General features: G+C 37.4%; 1 protein-coding gene across 2 annotated transcripts in view; it reads right to left on the reverse strand.

The window, feature by feature from the left end:
* The window catches only part of LOC135469135 (chondroitin sulfate N-acetylgalactosaminyltransferase 2-like), a 32005-nt gene extending 24341 nt beyond the window's left edge, over positions 1–7664 (reverse strand). The window contains exons 1-2 of one of the 2 annotated variants that reach the window (XM_064747674.1): positions 7625–7664; positions 5396–5532 (exon numbers count right to left, since the gene is read on the reverse strand). The gene's annotated coding sequence lies outside the window, so the exon portion shown is untranslated. Of the gene's footprint in view, positions 1–5395; positions 5533–7240; positions 7263–7624 lie in introns of those variants that run through there. The other variant, XM_064747682.1, reaches the window with a different exon arrangement.
* Between the last annotated feature and the right edge of the window lie 3730 nt (positions 7665–11394).

The following is an 11394-nucleotide window of genomic DNA, read 5'->3' on the forward strand; positions in this document are numbered from 1 at the left end:
GATGATAATTGATACCACAATGCCCATCTCTTAACCATTAGAAAGGAGGAACGTATTTACATGTACCCTACCTCTTTAGCACTTTCAACCACCTCTGCAACCAGTAGTTTGAAACACTGTAGAGTGTAGAGGTGTATGTGAACAAGTTTATGAAGCTTGCATCTTAATGACACAAACTAATCAATTTTGGTGTGAATTTTATAATAATTGTATTAATATATTCCACTGAAAAAGTGCTTTAGCGGTTGAAAAAAATTTAAAGTAGACTACCATTGACACGAAGTGAATTTATAACCATGAACACTGCAAATGATGTCAGTTATGGTAGTTTGTTGATTTGACAGTAAGCCTAGCATAATACATCAATCTAGAAACTAGACACGAACTAACAAAGTACCACATTTGACATTTCCACAACTAGTGAGATACCCTCTCCAGTTTGTTACTTATGTTGTCAGAAAACTTTGTTACATGTTATATGTATTATCACATTTCATACTCTCTTGATATGTCCTGACAGTGACACCATGAAGCTATAAACAAAGCTGATCAATCCACCAACTTCCCAAACATATCATTTCACAACAGCTATGCATTATCCATGTCAAGTTTGGGTTTTGCAAGTGATCAAGAAATTTACTGTGCATATGAATTGTGTGTACGTATGCTGAAGTGTTGTGAAACTAATGCTCCGTATAAAGCCACAGTACACATACACTTCTGCTGGCAAAAGAAAGATGGCAAACACTTGAAAACATGTTCATATAGATTTATTTTAAAGACCCCTGTTATAAATGGTACTTATTGTAGGCTGATGACTGGGTGTTTAAGGAATTAAGTTACATGTAAGACAAAGGTCAATGTTCCACTTAGGGATTTTACACAAAACAACACTGGTCGTTCTGTGTACTGTATATGAACATGTCAATCTGACACATTGCCTGAGTGGTTATAACACAGATAACACTGTGTCACAGTTTACTTATGAGTTACTTACAGGTGCTGTTCTTTCCCACATCTGAGAGACTGTTTTACCTAGGTAATTATCCTGCCAGTTGCATACCAGACCTGGCTAATACACCCACTACTTAAGTGCTGGCCTTATCTTTGGGTTCCAGCAAAAACTTTCATCAAAAGCCATGTGGGTGTGCATGTGTGCATAACCCTGATGGTGAGAAGCTGGCAAAAAAAAAAACAATTTCTGTCACAAAGCTGTCAGGACATTTTCATTCAAAAGAAAACCTACATGGATTGTTGATAAATATGCATGCAAGGCTTTGTTAATCATACTACCCTGTAAACACTGAATGACGTCGTGAACACCATGCTGATTATCCGCTCTGGTTTACATGGTCATAAAGCATGCATCCATGTACTGTATGTTTGAGGTTGTGAAACTTAAGACATGCAGCATACTCTCACACATGATTTCCAAAAATCGGCAAACATAAGGCTTCAGAAAGCTGCCAGTGTTCTTTTGATTGTTGTTGTCTCCTTTGGATACTGAAACCATTTAAAAGAAAAGACAACAAATAAAATCACCTGAGTTACTTACAATGAGGGTCTGAAATAGGCCCACACAGACATTTTTCGGACTTGCTTGGCAACTCTATAAATCAAATTTTAATCAGAAATTCACGAGGCCATAGGTTGTGTCCTGTTGAAGCAACCTGAAACACAATGTTGTGTCGCTTGTAACCCACACATATATGGTTAAAACGCTAAACAGGATTTAGGTCACATAAGTGGAAACATCTGGGTCAATGGGTTATCATAATACCTCCCTCCAAATTGGAGCATTGAAGAAGCTTTTCATTTCCTCAATATGCGTGATTTTGCCTTACTCTGAATTGCAATGTCTTGGTTGTGCAACATCACAAAAATAAAAAGGTATGCCTTTAAACTTCATGTAGGACACTTTATTGATGCATGTATACATTTGGTCTTGGGTCGAGTCTCTTTTTAACCCAGTTGTTATTTGAAACAATTACAATCAACTCAGCTGCCTATTTAAGTTCTTACACACGTTCTACATATAGGGTCAAGTATTGTACTATAATATACTGAAGAATAACAGATTGCAATGGGGTACTAATTATTATTTTATACAGCTCTAAGTACAACTTTTCATACTTGATTAATTTCAATCACATGTGAGTAAATTTGAACTTAGTATGGAAAGGCATATAAATTTTTTGTACTAAATAGTAAATAAAAAATACTGTTAGTTTTTTTCCTGAAACTCATCAAACTCTTCAACCATACCAGAACACAAAAGAGCAACCTTGACAACAAATCATAAGCCCAATATGTACTTAGAATTCTGACCTTGCCATCCTCAACAAGCATAATGCTTTGAATGTCATAGCACAAGTGAAAAGATTATGAGCAAATGCTGTACAGGTAATAACAGGTGTTGAGAAATATGGTCTAACACCTATTAATGCTTGTATGTAAACACCTTACAGTGCTTAGGCCCTAATACAGCGATCTGACAGTTCATAAAATAATACTTTCAGGCCCAATACAGTATCACTCACATTAAGTACAATTATGCATGTGCAAATGTACATATAAGTACATGATTAAATATGACGCTATTATTGCGAGCATCATCATGGACAAGACAAATATAAGTAGAAACAAAAACAAGAATATAATGGAAAAAACAGTAACTACATGTAATGGAAGATTGTACATCAGAGAAAATAAGCAGATGGACAAAAACCAGAATCCATTATGTGTGTGAGTGTGCGTGGGTAGGTGTGTGAGTGTGTGTGGGTGGGTGTGTGTATGTGTGTTTCTCAGTAGGATACCACTTGTACTGCAGAGACTGAGCATACATCAAGACAAATACATAATTTTATGTTTTTTCATTAGAGGCTTAACAAGACTTTTTGGTCTGTCATGTCCTGTCCCATCCAATGCAAGTCAATGAACTGTGTAAAGTTTGTTTTTTCAATGTACACAGTCCTTTCCACGGGCAGAATTTGGACGAGTGGCTAAAAGCTCCCCTAAATTCAGCTGGCCAAGCTATAGCTCCCATAGATATTGCTCCTATAATATCTTACTATGACAGCAATAACTCATCATAAGTGTGGAGCTGGCTACAACTAAGACATGTGAAGTGTTAGAACATCTCAAATTTACTGAGCAAATTCACTTTGATTTGTGACTGGTTGATGGTGATGGTACCAACAATTTATTTACTATTCAAACTTGTATGACATGAAATCTTCAGTGTTTTCTAAAGTCACAGATCAATGTGCTATTCTAAAATCCTGACATTCATCGTAACACAAAGTCCATCAACGCCTCTGAAACAAATAGCCACACACCGGCAAACTCCAACTCGATAAGTCTGCGCTGACAGCTCCCAAACTTACCTGCACTCAAAATACAAGTTCAGTTTCATGCCTTTTTGGATTGAATTACGAATACTGAATTAATAACAATAAAATTAAATATAAGTGCGCAGAGGAACTGAGTTGGACTGCCATCAAGTTGCAAGGAGATGGGAGTTTGGAATCGGCCCAGGCTCTGGCATTAATACAGAAATGGTGGTACTAAGGGCGCACATTTCAGGTCACATAATATGCATATTAAAGCCAATTAAAGAGTTATCAAGAAGCATGTTTTTTGTTAAGATAAACATTTTGGTAAATAAGATTTTTTTATTTGACTGTAGTTTGCTGTCATACTGAAGAGTTTTTCACCGGAACAATCGTTGTCAGTTTTATGTACGGAGGAAATCAGTGCACCTGGGGTTACTAGCAACCTTGTGACATACAGACTTGAACACCATCCTCGTGGAAGACAAATGATATAATATATTTTTTTTATTCTATAAACTTTGAATGTTCTTTTGAACTACGACAACATTTAGTCTTCTATGTGAAGAAACTAGTCACCTAACCCTTTATGATACCTATAAAACTTTGGGATCAGAAGCGTGTGGTCTGCAAGAATATTACCTGGGTGGTAAGATTTTAAAACAGATTTTTCAAAGTGAAAGACAGCACCTGACTAATGTTTATGTCCACTGAAAGACTACCCTTCAAAGTATCATAAACTGGCATTAAATATTTTTAAAAAATTCTTTTCACCCCAGAAAAAGTTTAGTGAAAGTTCGTCTTGACACAGCTTCAGCACGCCCCCATTATCGACAGCAAGCTCTACTCTCTAATGTCAAAGTTATTTTCCGTATTATAGTCAAAGCAGTAGCCTATGGCAGATAAAAGTTTTGAACTTAAGCGATGAAGGTCCAAGTGATAAAGTGATTTTCCAGAAATTGAACATACTCAAAAGATATTTCTTCCACTCCATGAACTGTTGATACAGTAAGCCTGCTTTATCATTTCAAGTACCCCACCCATGCATGGCTGGGATATTTCTGGTCGTAGCCTCCGGAAGGGATATGCTGGTGATTTTGACCCCTATTAAATGTTTACAAAAGTAAAATAGGATTGTTGTACAACTAGATCCATGCTCAATTCTTAGGCAAATGAAATTAAATCTCTGCCCCACTGAGGCTGATCTAGACTTTTGACTGTTGCTGAGTTTTATTCTTCAGTTTTGTGGTGGTGGCTTCTAGGATGAGAGCAGTGCTGACCTAGTTATCGCGGACATCACAGAAAGCACCTTGCTTGAACATGGTGCTTCAGTAATCTTACTGTATTTTATACATGAAAACAAAAAAATCATTCCCTGTATGCAAGAAAGACAAAGGAGCAAAATTTAAATTCTTCAATTCTCATAAACACTGAGAAAAGTAAGTTATATCATAAGAATTAACTAATTTTAAGCATTGTCTGGTGAGGTGCCGTCTTCTATTTCCCATCAACCTTCAACATCCCTATTGAAATTTTCAATGAACCTGAAATTTGTTATTTAGAAACGGTACAATGAAGGACACAAACTGCATTTGTATTATTTGAACAGCCTAGAGTCTACTGCTGTACTAGGGAGATGAATGAGGCTTGGGCCGAGACGGTATGTTATTGTCTGACACCGTCTTTCAATATTACACGGCTTAAAAATCAACCAATTTTACATCTGTGGATGATAAATGATACAAATGTCCTACAACACCGCATGAAATGGCCTCTCAGCTATATGTGACTAAATCATTGTAAACGATCTCAAAATGATGTCTTACACCATGTTATCATATGTCATTTCATGGAGTGAATGGGTAAAGGATATGTCACAACTTAGGTCACGCAATCTGATAGCAAAGTGTTTGACTGGATAAAATTCTCAAGATGTCTGCTTCCATTCATGCCAGCCATCTGTGCAGTATTGACATTTTGTTCTACATCTTATTCGGTGAAATCTCATTAAAATCATAAAGTATGATATATTTTAGAAAGCCTGAGAATCCTGTAGTACTTACCTGTGACAAAGGCTTCTACCGAAAAAGATCTCCTGTTTGGTCATTCATACCAAACCAGGCAAACCTATCCATCTCAGTGGCTGACATGGGAGGTTTGGACAGATGAAAATTCTTCCATTTTAAGTATCCGTGCTCTTCTGCAATGGTGGGAAAAATCATATTTAAAACTGTCTATTCACACTACACTATCTGTCGCGAACACTGTCATGCAGAAAATTCCAAATAAGAAATACCATCACTAACATTTACTAATACACTAACTTCAATTCCTTGACATTTAATTGTCAATGTTTACAGAAATAAACATAGCAGCACCTCAAATGATTTTAGCATGTAAAGTTATGATATGAGCAATATGAAAAAAAAAATCCGGCTCTGCAGGATCTAATATCGATCCAAGTACAAGATGATCACATGGTACAACCAACTGATTTCAATGGACCATAATTATAGCTTTATAATAATTTTTAAGATACCACCCTAACATTTACTTCAACATTGCTTTCCCCGTTTTTGGACGCAGACACTCAGGGTATGACATAAGCTATGCCTGTATCTGGCAGGCAGGCTAATAAATAAAAGCTGCATTTGTGGAACAAATTTATCCAGCTACTTGGATTTACTTTAGTAATAACTGGTTTGACCGCAGTGTTGATTTAAAACTCTGATGCAACTGCCTTAGGAGTTCGTCTTCATGTTTAAAGGGATACAGAATCGACACTCATTGGCAGGCAGTGGAGATAGGGTTTCATGGGTTAAATATTGCAGCCTTGGTCAAACTTGAATGAGTGAACCATACCTAAACTTCAGCTGAGCGAGGCATAGCTTGGACTTGCCAACCTTTCACACCAGCAAATCAGAATCGATTCTGTATCCCTTTAAGACATATATTACCCATCAAACACGTCTCTAGAGCATTTGAAGTTTTGCCGTCACAAATAGTCCCTTACACTTTCTTATTCATTTATTTGATTGGTGTTTATGCTGCTCTCAAGAATGTTTCACTTATAGGCAGTGGCTAGAATTATGGAGGCAGAGCCTGGAGGAAACTCACGACCATCTGCCAGTCACAGGCAGGCCTTCCCACATAGAATAGGAGAGGAAGCCAGCATGACCTGGACTTGAACTCACAGTGGCCACATCAAGTTAGTGAGAGGCTCCCGGGTCATTGTGCAGGAGTATATCATGCAATAACCACCAGTCCACGGATCCACAGCCGTATGATCACCACCTCCCCTAACACACACACATACACCCTTCTCACTACCATTTCATCTGTCAATTCAGCTGTTCACTGAAAAATGCATCTTTACAGTGGCACTAACATTATGTCCTCTACCACATGACCAAAACAGCACCATAAACTTTACAACTTCCCTTTATCTGTACAGGAGTATGCCTGGAAGTAGTTGCTGTATTGACCAACACGAAGTGTTTTGAGAGCTACAGGGAATAACTTCTTTTAATGTGTCGGATTGACTGTAAGCCACATTTAATCGCCAAACCAATAACGATCCATGCCGTTAAGGGAGATAATACCTATGGCAATCATTATAGTAACACTAGGCATGCCCAGTCGACCAGTTGGCTGGTTCACTCACCCTGTCAGATGACTCTAATCACGCCTGTCACGTTCGTCAATGTAAGTGGTCAAAATGGTGACAGGCGGCTTACAGCCACAGTGGACGTAGAGTCTGAAAATGTATTTATTTTGTGAATTTGTGCTGGTGTCATGGATCGCTTTTGGTTCGGCGAGACTCAGAACAGGTTACTTGACTTGGCTGACATCTACTTACGCTAGGGAAGACTTAATGCGCGTGTGAAGATGGGTTAAATGTGGCTTACCGCCGATCCGACACAAGCAGTTATTCCCCCGTAACTCTCCGCACACTTCGTGCTGGTCGATACAGAGTTACATTCCGTGACTAGACTGGAAGCTATCAATGTGTTTTCATATAAGTCACTGTTCCAGACAAAGTTTACACTAATCTTACTCAGATTCATGTCTCAAGTCATTCAAACGCAGAACGGTAGGACATGTAAGTGTAAAACTGGTTAGAATAGGAAATTTAATATAGTCTGTCTGTTTAATTGGTCTCTTGGCCACAGCATTCGTAGCTTTGGCATTGACAGTAATCAGCCAACATTCATCCTTGCGCCCACTCTATTGCCTCTGCATATGTCTGGAAGCTATGAGTGCTTAGTCAGAAATGTAGTGTTGAAACTTACAAATTTCTGCCTGCAGTCATCTGTCACTACTTCGGCGGCGAACTCGCGGGCACGAACAACAACGTGGGAGATTGCGCCCTCTGCTGGGAATACGCGTGGTAGACAGAGTTACCTCCCGTCTTCTTTCTTTTAACGCCAGTTCCAACTCCTCACCAAAAGGTGAGTTCTCACGTTACAAACAAAAATATTTCTTACACACTTTCGTTAATTTAAAGTGACAACTCTGCGGTCAGCCAGAGAAGCAACCTTTTTGCCACTTCACGCCTTGACAACTTACTAGCACAACATGTGACATACGAATGCAGACACAGTTCAAGTTTAGGTTTCTCTGAAGATAAGTGAGTGCTTGGGGTTTAACGTCTGAAGAAACAGCGCATGTAGTAGGCCTGATGCGAAATAATGCTTCTCCATATGATTTTTCATCAAAATGATAGTAGATGTACTGCTACTTGAATACGAGTCTATCCGATAGCGCGTAAATCTATCTCAATACTCCCTTTTTCACCTTATATGAAGAATTGTCACGCTGTAATTTTTCTTTTATCCTCAAAACTGCATGTTGTAGGCCCTGTAATATAGCTGCAATCTTTTGATGGTGAATCATTTAATAAGAAAAAGATATATACCCTAAATGTCCATAAATTTCGTCCATGACTAAGTGGGTCATTTTTCCTGATTCTGAGAGTTCTATTGATTTTAAAAGATATTTTGAGGTTTGCTTGGAACATGGGATGATATTCTACCGGAAATTATAAGTTTCAATACAAAAAATTATATTTTGTGGCATTTATTGGCCTCTATAAGTGCACATCTGTGGGCGAAATTTTAGGTTATTTAGAGAACATGGCTAGTTGACATAATTTACTGAGTGGGCAGGATCATGGTTCCATTGTCATAAAACTTCACACTGTTTCTTTGTAAATTTACACTGATGTCATTCTACAAGCAAGTCAAGAAGTGCACAAATGCACCTACAATGGCAAAGAGACATGCAATGCTACCTGTTCTAATAGTTATGGTACAACCATATAATATTGTTTTTGCAGAATGTGTCTATTTCTTATACTTATTTGAGTACATTATTATTTATGTAAACTATTTCATATACGGTAGCCTAGATATCTGCTGGGATATATTTGTATCAAAGTCTGTTTCAGTTAGTGAAAGGGAGAAATGGGACATAAAGCCCAAAATATAAATCAAACAAGTAATCATAAGCTGGTGTTTAACTCAATCTCACCAGGCTATAAGTTAACACTGAGAACTAATAAGTTAAGAATCCATATCTTCTTTGCATAATAATGTTCTGAATAAAGGATGTGATGCATGCCTAATAAAGTTATTTCAGTGTAAATTTATTGCTTACACCCAAACATATGCATATAATCTGAATTATGATATTTTATTATATTATGATAATTATAAACAAATACATGTATGATCAAAATCCACGTTGAACATAATTATTAGCTGAAAAGATCAAACGCTAGTGCAAATACATTTATTAAACATGTCTTACATCCTCAGTGAAAACATTCTGAACTTAGGTAATTTTTTGTTTTCCTCATCAACACTGATGACAGATAAACCTATACATCAAATTTATTTCATATGAATAATGTTTTATTTATTTATTCGATTGGTGTTTTACGCCAACTCAGACGAAACCCACGATCATCCGCAGCTTGCTGGCAGACTCTCCAGTGTACGGCCGGAGTGGAGGCCAGCATGAGCTGGACTTGACTCACCAAGACCGCATTGGTGGGAGGCTCTTGGGGCATTACGCGATTGCTATTTTATTCCAAAGTCAAGAATATTTTGCTTAATTGACGACAAGGTGCATTATGGTGGGAACATGTGCAAGTTGCAAGACTTTTCCACATACAACCGAAAAGCCAACCGGCATGAGCTGGATTTAAATTCACAGCATTCACATTCGTGAGAGGCTCGAGTCATTTGCTGCTCTAGTGTGCTAACCATTTGGCCCATGGAACTTAACAGAGCAACAAACAATAGTACAATTATTATAGAGGGATGATGATTTCAGTTTATTCTGGATCAGCATCATGAAATAGTACATTCTGAATAACAGGTCTCACAGGCAGACATAGAAAGATAGAATACAATTGGCATACAATTGAACCAAACCTGTGAATAAAGCATGATGTGAGCATGTTTACAAGTGATAAAGCAATTGCATGGAACCTAAAGCTGTACAATGCAAGGACAAAATATCACCAGCAAGGTATATAAGCTAATTGAAAATACTGGGTACGACCAACCTTCCTCAATGTAGCCAGGCACAAATATTCTCCTACATGTAAAGATTTGCATAAGAATACCCATGTTGAATGGGTAGCATAAATATTAAAATACATACACATAAGAAATTTGTTGCAAACAAAATTATAGACCGAGTTATTAGCAAATGATTTCAAAAGGTCAGCAGGAAGGGAGACAGCTACATGTAGGATAAAGAGGACATAACCAGAACAGAGAAAATTACATTATGCTCGGAGGGCAAGCCAAATACAGGGATGTCCCGAAAAAACTATTAGGTAGTTGGTTTAGCAATGGCCATGAACCCAAGATAAACGTCAGTTACTGCTGGGACACCCTGTGTTCAGGTTGGCTCGCTGGAAGCAAAGCGAAATAGAACTAAGAGTGAATTATTGATAATTATTTGTGACTAACTGTATTATTTAAATTGCTTTTAAAAAATATCCTGAAATATACATATTTTTAGTACAATTCCCGAATGTATCCAAACAACACAACATTTTGCAGCTCACCCTTACCACGATAAACAAAAATCAAGTTGTTCTCATGTGTGTTTTTGCCCTCCTTGCCTAGAGGGATTGCTTGAGACAGTCACATTGCTCTAAACAATTGTACATTATGACATCATTTAATCCAAAGTAACGATGCAGTAGCTTGGTACCTTACAATTGACTTAATAAAGTCTAGACTTCTTTCATTTCTAAAGGTTGATCCTTTGAAGTTTTGGCACAAAGAAAGCAGTAGAAGACCTAGCTCTAAAGGAAGAAAGCAGCTTAGAAAGCAGTAAGAGAGCTAGCTCTAAAGGAAGAAAGCAGCAAAGAAAGTAGTGAGAGAAATAGCTCTAAAGAAGGAAAATCTTGAGAAAGGTTTATGAAATGTAGAGCTATTTTTATTTGGCAGCATTAAAGAATTTACATTAATTGGCATAGAACTTTTACACACAGGTAAAAATATTTCACATTTGCACAAGTGAGGCCCCCTGACCTAACATAACCGCGACGAACAAGACTAAACAGGTAATGGTCACAGATTCTATTACATCATTATGCTGGGTTACAGAGTTTAAGGGTAATGGATATCCAATGATCATCATGATCCAATGAGTAATGAAATCAAAATCTGTTTGTGGCCGTCTGATCATGTAAACATTTACATGCAATCAAATAAAACTGGGACATCAAACATCATCGCACGGGCACATTCATTATCTACCTACACTGCTATGTGCATTAAATACAAGAAGACAATGTTTTATGTGCATGTGGTAATCATGTAAGTTTATTTAAAAGTTAAAAATCTGTGCACAGGAAATATCCACAATACAAATACATAAGAGTTTTATCCCTCAGGGTGACATATGCAACATAAATTTAAACTCCACCATGGGACAAATTAATCAACTTTTACATTTTTAACCCAATCATTAATTACACACCCACAAGAAAATTGCGCAGCTTTCAAGCTATAGATGATATTCTAGTCACAGCACA

The sequence above is a fragment of the Liolophura sinensis genome, chromosome 1, assembly GCF_032854445.1.
Source record: "Liolophura sinensis isolate JHLJ2023 chromosome 1, CUHK_Ljap_v2, whole genome shotgun sequence".
Taxonomy (NCBI): domain Eukaryota; kingdom Metazoa; phylum Mollusca; class Polyplacophora; order Chitonida; family Chitonidae; genus Liolophura; species Liolophura sinensis.